Source organism: Bos grunniens, chromosome 2 (assembly GCF_055505025.1).
Source record: "Bos grunniens cultivar Pamir isolate PY7600 chromosome 2, Bosgru_T2T1.0, whole genome shotgun sequence".
Taxonomy (NCBI): Eukaryota; Metazoa; Chordata; class Mammalia; order Artiodactyla; family Bovidae; genus Bos; species Bos grunniens.
Window position 1 is genome coordinate 60,527,077 of NC_141166.1, and position 14,294 is coordinate 60,541,370.

A 14,294-nucleotide genomic window follows, 5' to 3' on the forward strand; every position below is an offset into this window, starting at 1 on the left:
ACCAAAGAATGAAAATATGCACTTCTGGAAGGAGTATAGATTGAAACAAGAATTCCTGAAGGTGAATTTTAATTTTTACATGAATTTACATACCTGATATATAGAGAGAATTATATATGCAGATAGGTAGATATACAAGTGATAGAGAGAACTGGATAGATAAAGATTGATGATAATGACAGAGAAGAGAGAGGAGAGATGGATGAATGGATAGATAGATGAGATACATGAGTTTAAGAAAGCTATAATATCTGATCAATATATAAAAATTTACCTTTATTTCATATATTAACAATCAGGTCAGTTCAGTCACTCAGCCGTGTCCGACTCTTTGCAACCCCATGAATCACAGCACGCCAGGCCTCCCTGTCCATCACCAACTCCCAGAGTTCACTCAAACTCACGTCCATCCAGTTGGTGACGGCATCCAGCCATCTCATCCTCTGTCGTCCCCTTCTCCTCCTGCCCCTAATGCCTCCCAGCATCAGGGTCTTTTCCAATGAGTCAACTCTTCGCATGAGGTGGCCAAAGTATTGGAGTTTCAGCTTTAGCATCTTTCCTTCCAAAGAACACCCAGGTCTGATCTCCTTTAGATTGGACTGGTTGGATCTCCTTGCAGTCCAAGGGACTCTCAAGAGTCTTCTCCAACACCACAGTTCAAAAGCATCAATTCTTTGGCGCTCAGCTTTCTTCACAGTCCAACTCTCACATCCATACATGACCACTGGAAAAACCATAGCCTTGACTAGACGGACCTTTGTTGGCAAAGTAATGTCTCTGCTTTTGAATATGCTATATTAGCAATAGGTAATCTAAAAATTAAATTATGAAAATGACTTACAAAATACTCAAATTCAATACAAAGAAGTACAGAAAATGTTAACAAAAGAATTGCAAGATATGTATGCTGAAAACTACAAAACATGGTTGTAAGAAATTAAAAATCACATCAAATTAAATCACATATTATTTTTAATGGATTGAAGGACTTAATATCATTAGGGTGGTAATACTCCCTCTGATGATGAACAGATTCAATGCAGTTCTTATCAAAGTTTGAACTGCTTTTTTTTATATAGAAGTTTATAAGCTGACCATAAAATTCACATGAAAACGGAAGAGACACAGAACCCAGAATAGTGAAAACAATAATGAAAACTGGAGAAAACTGGAGAACTCACACCTCTCAATTTCAAAATGACCGCAAAGCCTGTACTCTTTGTCTGCATCTCTATTGCTACCCTACAAATAGGTTCATCAGTACCATCTTTCTAAATTCCACACACATGTGTTAGTGTATAATATTTCTCTTTCTCTTTCTGACTTACTTCACTCTGTGTAATAGGCCCTAGGTCCATCCACCCAATTAGGACTGACTCAAATGCATTATTTTTTATAGTGGAGTAATATTCCGTTGTATATATGTACCACAATTTCTGTATCCATTCATCTGTTTTTTTTTTTTTTTTTCCATTCATCTGTTGATGGATATCTAGGTTGCTTCCATGTCCTAGCTATTGTATAAAGTGCTGTAATGAACACTGGCTTATATGTCTCTTTCAATTATGGTTTACTCAGGGTATATCTTCAGTAGGCAGATTGTTGGGTCATATGGTAGTTCTATGTCTAGTTTTTTGAGGAATCTCCATACTCTTCTCCATAGTGGCTGATACAGTGAGGGAAGGAGAAGATGGGATGAATTGAGTGAATAGCATGGAAACATATACCTTACTGTATGTAAAATAGACAGCAAGTGGGAATTTTCTGGGTGACACAGGGAGCTCAAACCAGTGCTTTGTGACAACCTAGAAGGGTGGGTTGGGGAAGGAGACATGAGGGGGGTTTAGGAGGGAGGGAGCATATGTATACCTATGGCTGACTCATGTTTATATACAGCAGATATCAACACAATATTGTAAAGCAATTATCCTCCAAGGCTGTATATTGTCACCCTGTTTATTTAACTTATATGCAGAGTACATCATGAGAAACACTGGGCTGGAAGAAGCACAAGCTGGAATCAAGATTGCCAGGAGAAATATCAATAACCTCAGATATGCAGATGACACCACACTTATGGCAGAAAGTGAAGAGGAACTAAAAAGCCTCTTGATGACGGTGAAAGAGGATAGTGAAAAAGTTGGCTTAAAACTCAACATTCAGAAAACGAAGATCATGGCATCTGGTCCCATCACTTCATGGGAAATAAATAGATGGGGAAACAGTGGAAACAGTGTCAGACTTTATTTTTGGGGGCTCCAAAATCACTGCAGATGGTGACTGCAGCCATGAAATTAAAAGATGCTTACTCCTTGGAAGAAAAGTTATGACCAACCTAGATAGCATATTGAAAAGCAGAGACATTACTTCGCCAACAAAGGTCCATCAAGTCAAGGCTATTGTTTTTCCAGTGGTCATGTATGGATATGAGAGTTGTACTGTGAAGAAAACTAAGCACTGAAGAATTGATGCTTTTGAACTGTGGTGTTGGAGAAGACTCTTGAGAGTCCCTTGGACTACAAGGGTATCCCACCAGTCCATTCTGAAGGAGATCAGCCCTGGGTGTTCTTTGGAAGGAATGATGCTAAAGCTGAAACTCCAGTACTTTGGCCACCTCATGCAAAGAGTTGACTCATTGAAAAAGACTCTGATGTTGGGAGGCATTGGGGGCAGGAGGAGAAGGGGACGATAGAGGATGAGATGGCTGGATGGCATCACTGACTCGATGGATGTGAGTCTGAGTGAACTCCGGGAGTTGGTGATGGACAGGGAGGCCTGGCGTGCTGTGATTCATGGGGTCGCAAAGAGTCAGACATGACTGAGTGACTGAACTGAACTGAACTGAACTGAAAAAATGAGTAAAAAGCTATAATAAACATAACAGTGTGATCCTAGAATAAATATAGAAATAAAATAGATTTAAGAGCCTTGTTAAAACAAAAAACACTAACGCTGATTTTGACAAAGGTGCCAAGACAATTCAATGGAGAAAAAACAGTCTTTGCAGCAAATAATACTGGGGCAACTAGATATCCACATGCAGAATAATTCATTTGCATCTCTATTTTGCCATTACAAAATTTTACTGCAAATGGATCAAAGATCTAAATGTAACAGCTAAAACTATAGAGCTCTCCGAAGAAAACATGGTGTAAATTTTCATGACCTGAATTAGAAAACATGATGCCAAAAGCCCAGGTGACAAAAGAAAAGATAATAGAGAAACCAGAGTTTATTAAAATTACTTAAAATGTAGGTTAAAAATCACTAATTAGAAAGTGAAAAGACAACTCACAAAATGGAAGAAAATACTTGCAAATCATACACCTGATAAAGGTCTAGTATCCAGAATATCCAAAGAAATCTTATAACCCAACAAAAAGACAAACAGCCCAATTTTAAAAACAGAGTGTCTGAACAGACATTTCTCCAAATGGCCAATAAGCTTGAAAAGATGCTCAATATCGGTAGTCATCAAAGAAATCCAAATCAAAACTGCAGAGATGTACCACTTCATACTCTCTAGGGTGACTAAAACCTAAAAACAAAAAAGTAGACAATGATAAGTGTTTGCAAGAATATAGAGGAATTGGTACCCTTATACATCATTGTTGATGGGAATGTCAAATGAGGAGTCCATTGGGAAAACAGCATGGCAGTTCCTAAAAGAGAAAATGTACAATTTTATGTAAATGAGGGGGGATAGGTAGTGAATGGCAGCAGCTATGAAGTTTTGTCTTGAATGAGAATAATTTCTCAAATTAGATAGTGGTGATGGTTACATAATTCTGTAAATATACTAAAATATATTCACTGAACAATATGCTTTGAATATTGAAAGTGGAACATTGAAAGTAAAGCAATTCACTTTCAATATGTTTTGAAATGACAAATTTTATTATATGCAAATTATATATCAAAAGGTCTTCCCAGTTGGTGCTAGTGGTAAAGAACCCACCTGCCAATGCAGGAGATGTAAGAGACACAGGTTTGATACCTGTGTTGGGAAAATCCTCTAGAGAAGGGCATCGCAACCCACTCCAGTATTCTTGCTGAGATAATCAGAGGAGCCCGGTGGGCTACAGTCCATGGGGTTGCAAAGAGTCAGACACGACTGAAGAGACTTTGCATGCATCTACACATATATCAATCACAAATATATTTCCCATTTCAGAAAACACTACTCATATGTTCACACACACTTTTCTAATTAAATATAGTTTCAATCTCTTGGGGATAAAACAAATCAAAGGATCATCTGCTAGATGATAAACACATTTGGAAAATGAATAGTACATGAATTCTAAAAGCCACAATTATATATTTCTTTTTCACTCTCTAATTACCCTCTTTATGAGGAACTATATGGGAACAGTATGTGAACTCTTATGGATAAAACTTTAAGGGAAACATATTATACGTGTCTGAGTTGTTGGCATTTGTGTGGTGTATGTGCAAACACACACCTATATCTTTTTAACTACCTAGGGTAATGGTAAACAAAGGGCATCATGTTCCATGTCAGTTATAAGTTAGCAGCTGATAAACAGTCTGAGGACTTCCCTGGTGGCTTAGACAGTAAAGAATCCACCTGCAATGCGGGAGACCTGGGTTTGATACCTGGGTTGGGAAGATCCCCTGGAGGAGGGCATGGCAACCTACTCCAGTATGCTTGCCTGGAGTATCCCCATGGACAGAAGAGCCTCGGAGGGTTACAGTTCATGGGGTCGCAAAAAGTCAGACACAGCTGAGCGACTAAGCACAGCACAGCACAATCAGTTTGAATTAAATGACATGCAGTGTTACATAGAAATAGACAAAGTAGAGAACCCTGAGTATAGGGAAAGTATGTGAACTGTAGGGTGCCATATAACACCACCGTGGAGTGTGGTACCAGTGTAAGCAGCTTTGGTCAAGTCTCCTGGCTATCTGTGCTTACCTCAGAAGTACATAAGGAAACTCAGGGAAAATAGAGCAAAGGAATTGTCCCATGTTGAGTAGCTCCACAGCATTTTTCTACAAGCCTCCCTCTCCTCCCCTCAAGTGCCTCCCCTAGAAGTTCTCTTAGACCTCATCTCATGAGTCAGTGAGTCAGTACTCAGCCCTTAACCACTATCCATCCAAGACTCTCTTGCTCTGTCTCTTCACTCTTCCAGACTTCTTTGTGCTCTCCAGTAAGAAGAGGCAGGAAGAGAAACAATAAATACTGAAGGAGGCCATAGCTATCTTTTGCCAAGTGCCCCCATGAAGAGCTGGAGGCTGTGTTGGGAAAAAAGTTAAGAAACCATTCAAGCTTTAATGTTCATATTAGTTTCCTATTGCTGCTGCAACGAATTACCATAAATTTAGTGGCATAATACAATACAAATGGACGATCTTACAGTACTGGGTTTTAGTAATGTCATATGCAAAGTTATTTACAATCTCCTCACTAGTGAAATCAGTAAGAAAGTAACTTCCAAATTTGTTAACTAATAAATGTAATTTTAGTTATTAAAAACAAGACGATATTTTCCCCTACCTGTCCCCTTTTGTACACTATTAATTAGGAGAGCAAGTATGGAAGAATAATCAGTTGTAGTTTGTTTTTAAATTATAATCAATAGAATTTATACGTTTTAACATCTTAATCACCATTTAAAAATTTTTATCTATATCACTGTTTGCATTTCATTTAGAAGTCAGAGGGCCTTTGATTTTGCTAACTAATATGTTCCTAGTGTTTGTATTCATGTGTAATGCAGATGGATTATTTTAATCATTCAATTTATCTCCTCTATTTTTATTTTTTAATGTATTTTTTAAATTGGAGTATAATTACTTTGCAATATGGTGTTAGTTTCTGCTGTACAGCAATGTGAATCGGCTATATGTACACATATATCCCCTCCTTCTTGACGTCTCTCCCACCTGCGCCCCATCCCATCTAACTAGGTCATCACAGAGCACCCAGCTGAGCTACCTGTGCTATACAGCAGATTCCCAGTGGCTGTCTACTTGACACATGGTAGTGCATATATGCTAATGCTACCCTCTCAATCTATCCCACTCACTACTCCTGTGTCCACACGTCCATTCTCTACATCTCTATTCCTGCCCTGCAAACATTAATGCATACTTATGGAATCTAGAAACATGATTCCAATTTACCTCCATTTAGATTAAACATCTGTCTATGGTTAAAAGGGATAAGAAATCAAAGCAAACCATAACAATCACAACTCACAATCCTGCTAATGACTCAGAACTTCAACACTCACTCTATGGTATTAGTGACAATTACTCACATGGTGTTGGAATTTCAAGTATTTCCCTTTTTGGCTTGCTGCAATACCATGGTTTTCCCCCACCCAGGAAAACACTTGGGAATTTAAGTAAGCAAGTGATGATTATTCTAGGGATACTATTGGGATACACTTGAATACACCAGTTAATTTAAAAAAGTAAATCATTCACCATGTTAAGATATTACATGATAGGAAAATATTAGTTTTACCCTTTAGAGTATCAACTCAAGGATGGGGCAAACTGTTGATTTAACACAATACTTAGATTCTCATGTTTGGAACCTATGTTCAGTAGCTTTCAGAATTCTACAAGATAAAACAAGTTGGTATTTTTCTTATTGTTATCTCAATTTTAGCAAGTACTTCAAGCTCACTGGAACATGTGAGTGGGAGGGAAAAAAGGCTAGAAATAGAAGGAGAAAGGATGATTTTACTGAATGTAGTAAGGAATGGGTGCCATACCAAAGCATAAAGAGGGTTAGCTTAGCCTTGGCAAAGTCATTTTGACTCTTTGGTCCTCATTTTCCCTCTGTTCTTTTCTAATTAGTCGTGAGGAGTCAGTGAGAAAGTGGATATGAAAAACACCATGAATGAAGATGTGGTACATGTATACAGCAGAATGTCACTCAGCTGTAAGAGGTAATGTGATTTGCAGCAAGTGGATGGACATAGAGATCGTCATAGTGATTGAAGTAAGTCAGACAGAGAAGGGGAAATATTGTATGACATCTCTTACACGTGGAATCTAAAAAGAAATAATACAAATGAACTTATGTACAAAACAAAAAGAGTCATAGATGTAGAAAACAATCTTCTGGTTAACAGAGGTTAAGGGGGGAGGGATAAATTGGGGGATTAAGATTGACATACACATTACAATATTTTAAATAGATAACCAATGAGAATCTCCTATATAGCACAGGGCACTATATTCAGTACTCTGTAATGGCTTTTATGGGAAAAGAATAGGAAAAAAAGAGTGGATACAAGTATATGTATAATTGACTTTGCTATACACCTGAAACAAACTCTACATTGTAAATCAATTATACTCCAATAAAACTTTAAAACAAGAAAAAGAATGACTACCATGTAAATGTAAATATGAAAAGAGTTCTATCTGTACTACTCATGCATCCAGTACATTATTATTATTTTACTTATGAAAGCTGACATTTTCATAAGTGCTGATATCCAAGTCTGTTCAACTTTAAACCCTTGTTCACATTTGCTGTATAATTCCTCTTTAGAAAAGACAGAATTTTAGCATCTATCCTTCCCATGGTAATGACAGCAGATCCCCACCTCCACACAGCTGATAATGAGCTTGCTATGATGTTGTCCTGGTTTCCACTGAGTTTTTATTTGGGTCACATTAATAGAGGAAAACAGGACTGAGAGGAAACTGTTTCTTAGAAGTCTGCCTGCCCATCCCACAATGGAGAGGATGAAAATACATATTCCAACATAGTTAACATATTTTAGAAAACAAATGCTTTCAAATCGTTGGAACTATAACAAAACCTTCCATGACATAAAGTCAAAGAACTTCATTGTCTTCGATTCAAACCCTTTTGTGAATCTATAATTTTTCTACTTTCCTTTTATACTGGTTCAGTTCAGTTCAGTTCAGTTCAGTCGCTCAGCTGTGTCCGAGTCTGCGACCCCATGGACTGCAGCACACCAGGCATCCCTGTACATCACAAACTCCCAGAGTTTACTCAAACTCATGTCCATTGAGTCGGTGATGCCATCCAACCATCTCATCCTCTGTCATCCCTTTCTCCTCCCTCCTTCAATCCTTCCCAGCATCAGGGTCTTTTCAAATGAGTCAGTTCTTCCCATCAGGTGGCCAAAGAATTGGAATTTGGGCTTCAGCATCAGTCCTTCCAATGAATATTCAGAACTGTTTTCCTTTAGGATGGACTGGTTGGATCTCCTTGCAGTCCAAGGGACTCTCAAGAGTCTTTCCAATACCACAGTTAAAAAACTTCAATTCTTCAGTTCTCAGCTTTCTTTATAGTCCAACCCTCACATCCATCCATACATGACCACTGAAAAAATATAGCCTTGATTAGATGGACCTTTGTCGCCAAAGTATTGTCTCTGCTTTTTAATATGCTGTCTAAGTTGGTCATAACTTTTCTTCCAGGAGCAAGCATCTTATAATTTCATCACTGCACTCACCATCTGCAGTGAGTTTAGAGCCCCCCAAAATAGTCTGTCATTGTTGCCATTGATTACCCATATAATTGCCATGAAGTGATGAGGCAATGATGCCATGATCTTAGTCTTCCGAATGTTGAGTTTTAACCCAACTTTTTCACTCTCATCTTTCACTTTCATCAAGAGGCTCTTTCATTTTTCTTTGCTTTCTGCCATAAGGGTGGTGTTATCTGCATATCTGAGATTATTGATATTTCTCCTGGCAATCTTGTTTCCAGCTTGTGCTTCATCCAGACTGGCATTTCACATGAGGTACTCTGCATATAAGTTAAATAAGCAGGGTGACAATATACAACCTTGACATACTCCTTTCCCTGTTTGGAAACAGTCTGTTGTTCCATGTCCAGTTCTAACTGTTGCTTCTTGACCTGCATACAGATTTCTCAAGAGACAGGTCAGGTGGTCTGGTATTCCTATCTCTGTAAGAATTCTCCACAGTTTGTTGTGATCCATGCAGTTAAATATTTTGGCATAGTCAGTAAAGCAGAAATAGATGTTTTTCTGGAACTTTCTTGCTTTTTTGATGATTCAGCCGATGTTGGCAATTTGATCTCTGGTTTCTCTGCCTTTTCTAAATCCAGCATGAACATCTGGAAGTTCACAGTTCATGTACTGTTCAAGCTTGGCTTGGAGAATTTTGAGCTTTTTTTTTTTTTTTTTTGCTAGCATGTGAGATGAGTACAATTGTGTGGTAGTTTGAGCATTCTTTGGCATTACCTTTCTTTGGAATTGGAATGAAAACTGACCTTTTCCTGTCCTGTGGCCACTGCTGAGTTTTCCATATTTGCTGGCATATTGAGTATGACACTTTCACAGTGTCATCTTTTAGGATTTGAAATAGTTCAACTGGAATTCCATCACCTCCACTAGCTTTGTTTGTAGTGATGCTTCCTAAGGCTCACTTGACTTCAGATTCCAGGATGTCTGGCTCTAGGTGAGTGATCACACCATAGTGATTATCTGGGTCATGAAGATCTTTTTTTGTATAGTTCTTCTGTGTATTCCTGTCACCTCTTCTTAATATTTCTGCTTCTGTTAAGTTCATACCATTTCTGTCCTTTATTGTGCCTATCTTTGCATGAAAATTTCCCTTGGTATCTCTAATTTTCTTGAAGCTATCTCTAGTCTTTCCCATTCTTTTGTTTTCCTTTATTTCTTTGCAATGATCACTGAGGAAGTCTTTCTTATGTCTTCTTGCTATTCTTTGGAGCTCTGCATTCAAATGGGTATATCTTTCCTTTTCTCCTTTGCCTTTCAGTTCTCTTTTCACAACTATTTGTATGGCCTCCTCAGACAACCATTTTGCCTTTTTGTATTTCTTTTTCTTGGGGATTGTCTTGATCCATGCCTCCTGTACAGTGTCATGAACCTCCATTCATAGTTCTTCAGGCACTCTGTCTATCAGATCTAACCCATTGAATCTATTTGTCACTTCCACTGTATAATCATAAGGATTTGATTTAGGTCATACCTGAATGGTCTAGTGGTTTTCCCTACTTTCTTAAATTAAAGTCTGAATTTGGCAGTATGGAGTTAATGATTAGAGACACAGTCACCTCCCGGTCTTGATTTTGCTGACTGTATAGAATTTTTCCATCTTTGGCTGCAAAGAATATAATCAGTCTGATTTCAGTATTGACCCTGGTGATGTCCATGTGTAGAGTTTTCTCTTGTGTTGTTGGAAGGGAGTGTGTGCTATGACCAATACGTTCTCTTGGCAAATTCTATTAGCCTTTGCCCAGCTTCATTTTGTACTCCACGGCCAAATTCGCCTGTTACTCCAGGTGTTTCCTGACTTCCTACTTTTGCATTCCTGTCCCCTATAATGAAAAGGACATCTTTTCTGGGTGTTAGTTCTAGAGGGCCTTGTAGGTCTTCATAGAACCGTTCAGCTTCTTCAGCATTTATGCTAGTAATAAGGTATTTCGAGCCCAGGTTGCCTTATCCTTGTATGACTGTATCATTCTTCTCACTGGTTTCTCTCTTCTTCTCTTTCTCTTCTCCAACCTGGTCAATGAACTTCTACAGGATTTATCTTCACCTATAACTTTAGTAACATGACACTCCTATTTAAAAATTGTCAAAGATCTATCATGACTTATTACTGAAGAAAGTGCAAGAATGCTTCTTATCATTCAGGTTAGACTTGGAGTTCTACCATATTCTAGCTGAGCCCCTTTGGGCATGATTTTCAACACTCCAAAAATTATCTTCACCATAAAATGCATGTGGATTTTATCTCTCAAAGTCGTGGCATGTTTGAAATTGAATAAATATAAAGCATTCACGATGCTAGTCATCTTCCTTTACTTTGTAGCCCCATCTAATTCTGTCCCTCCACATGCATCCCAAGTCCTAGACAGATAGGATCATCAGCTTTTTTGTGAATAGCATCATATTCATTCATGGAACCCCTATTGCTGCTGCTGCTGCTGCTAAGCCGCTTCAGTCGTGTCTGACTCTATGCGACCCCATAGACAGCAGCCCACCAGACTCCCCCGTCCCTGGGATTCTTCAGGCAAGAACACAGGAGTGGGCTTCCATTTCCATCTCCATGGAACCCCTACCCACTCCATATCTGACCTGTCCCATGACCCATTGGGAAGGTCCTCCACATCTACCATATCCAAAGGACCAAGTCATGCCCATCTTCAGAACACAGTTTCAACAGTATGTCTATTCTTACCTGATCTAGAGATAGAGTTTCTTCCTTTGGCTCTTCAACCTTTTCTCTCATATTCTTGTTGTAAATACTTGCTTATTATAAATATTGCCTGTTATAAATACTGGCGAATCTTAAGGCTCTGGCTGGTGTAGCTGATGGTCTTTCTCCTGTACAAAACCCTAAGCTGTCCCACCCACAGGGAGTGGGGTGGGGCAAGAGGCCCAGCCAGGACTATTCACCTGCTAGGGGAAGTTTACTACTTCTACTTCTCTAAATAAATTTGAGTTAAGGCAGCCAGATTCTTAGTTTTGAACCTGTCTCCCTATTTTCTGTATGTGAAAATTTTAGAATATAGAATATTCAAGTGGGCATGAAGATTGGAAATGGTCTCATCTAATTTTCTTTATGGAGACATGAGGCCAAGGCAGGAGAAATCACCTTTCTTCTTATTATTGAAGTGTAGTTTATTTATAAGGTAATGTTAGTTTCTGGTGTACAGCAAAGTGATTCAGTTATATATGTGTGTTAGTCACTCAGTCATCTCACTCTTTGAGACCCCATGGACTAAAACCCGCCAGCCTCCTCTATCCATGGAATTTTCCAGGTAAGAATACTGGAGTAGGTAGCCATTTCCTTCTCCAAGGGAGCTTCCCTACCCAGGGATTGATCCCAATTCTCCTACATTGAAGGAAGATTCTTCACCATCTGAGCCATCAGGGATATGTATTGGCAGAATGTGTATATTACTCTGGGCTCCCCTGGTGCCTCAGATGGTGAAGAATCTTCCTTCTTCCATTCCATATTGGTAATCATGATACTGGTTCAATTTCTTAACACCTGCTCCTGGAAACCCTGTTACTGAATGAATGATTTTATTACTATTTTCATTCATTTCCCAACTATCCTACTTAAAGCTGTAATGAAAGTGTACTTCATACACTGCAAGCTTATGTTTTCCCCAACTCGAAGGATTTCTCTAGGGTCTCTTTAGGAACCTTCAAAGTCATAGAACTACAAGCACCTTGAATTTCATTGAAACTAGTTTTTATGAAATGGCACCTTTCCATTGGGAAAAGCTCAGTTCACATTTCTCTCCATTGAAGTCTCCTCCAGGAAGTCCTCTTTCCTGCCCTTCTAACTGCTTCATGACCAACCTTGTAGGCTCTCTCATTTATCACATGCAACACATTCTTTTAAGGTTGTCAGTTTATAGGACTGTCCCACTTATCAGATCATATATTCCTTAAAGCAATTAACTCATGCACTCTCCAATTCTTGGTAGTTAATGTATATCTAAACTGGCTCCTCTTTTACCCAGACCATCAAACCTCAGAGATCCAATGAGCTGTCAAGAATGTGCTCCGGGTCCCATCTTCCATCTATCACAGATATGCTCACTCCTTTTGCCCCCTTTATTCCAGTTTCATTTTCTCTGACTTTGCTTCACCTCTTCCTATGGGAGGCTCCATTTGGAACTGACATATACACCAAGCCTAGAAATTCAATTTCTAGGGCCCTGTCTCCCATAACTGACACCCATACAGTCTCCCATTCACTCTGTCTCTGGATTCCCAGTCTACCCAGGAAGTGAGCTCAGTTCTACAGAGTAAAGCAGAATTGCTTCCAGAATACAAGAACTTATAATGAATTACATGTTTCTCAGGAAACTAAGAGCTACATGGAATCAGGACTGGCTGGTTTTGCTCACCCTGCATTCTCAATATCCATCTTAATGCTTAATACATATTAGATGAGCAATTAAAAAAAATAAAAGGCCAACAGGTTAATGAATGTCAATGAATATATCCATGTACCGCTCTTTTTTTTTTCTTTCCAGACTCTACATTTCCCGAAACAGACTTCCAGATCCTAACACAGATGTTTTTTCCTTCCCTCTCTGCTCCTATAACTTACCTCAAGTCTCTCTGTTCTCTGTCTCTCTAAACACCCATACAAAATTTCCCCTTTATTTTGATGCGCAGTTTGAGCAATAGAAGGCAGAATTTCAAAGGAGCCAGTGAAAGGATGAGGTAATGCTTGTCTGTCTAAACTATCGTCACTGCCTTTACAAATTTTGTCCAGTTAAATCTCAATGGCAAGGCAGGGGTTGGAGTACCTGATTTAGCTTGTCCTTTGCTTGTGACCTAAAGGCGTAGTGAATATTGTGTTATTTCTACACACAACATTCTACAATATCTCTTGGTGGAGATGCTCCAGGCTCCACCAAGGGCTGGAAGCATCTTTTTCACAGAGTCTAGTCCCACAGGGGCCACATTCTTCTGTGGGTAGAACTTCTGCCTCCCGTTCCTTTCATCTTCCTGATTCCCTTGGACAGCTTAATTGATGTAGGAGATGTGTTGCTGAATGGCATGGTTCACAGGACACCAAAGACTCTTACACTTGTGGAAAGACCTTGTTCACAATTGCTTATAAGATTGATAAGGTTAGGTACTGTCCTGATTCTATGTAGTTCTGTTCTGGGACTTCTTTATAGCCTTAGGTTAAAGTCATGGAGCTAGAGGTGCTAAGAAATATGGAACTGAGATGCCTGTTTTGTAAATTCCTGACTTTAATGAGGACTTCAGTGCCCACACCAAGCGCCACCTCTAGGAAGGTGTTCATGATTTATCTAGGCAGATACAGTGACTCTCCTTCATGCTTTGTGCATCTATAATAACACACAGGCTTATGGAACCATTTGTTTATAGAATCATGGTCTCTGCCACAGAAGAAACATAGTCACATTCATTTTCATATTTATATCTTGTAGCATCCATGCACTGTTAGTCACATATTAGATGCTCAGTTAATGTTTACTGAAGAATAATTTTGAGTGACTGGGGTTTTAGAGAGGCAGCATAAAGATGAAAGGGACTAAAGTTCTACCAGGCAAGGTTTGGTGATTCAGGAGGAAAAAATGCTTTTATTGTCTGATCACCTCCTCCATGGACTTGTATTACGTGGAAAATTCCAACTACCCAGAGAGGTTGCTGCAAAGCAGTTAATAAAATAGCACATCATTCAGACTGAGAGAAAATATTTGTAAATGATACAACAAACAAGGGCTTATTTTCCAAAATATACAAAGAGCTCATTCAACTCAAATACAAAAAAAG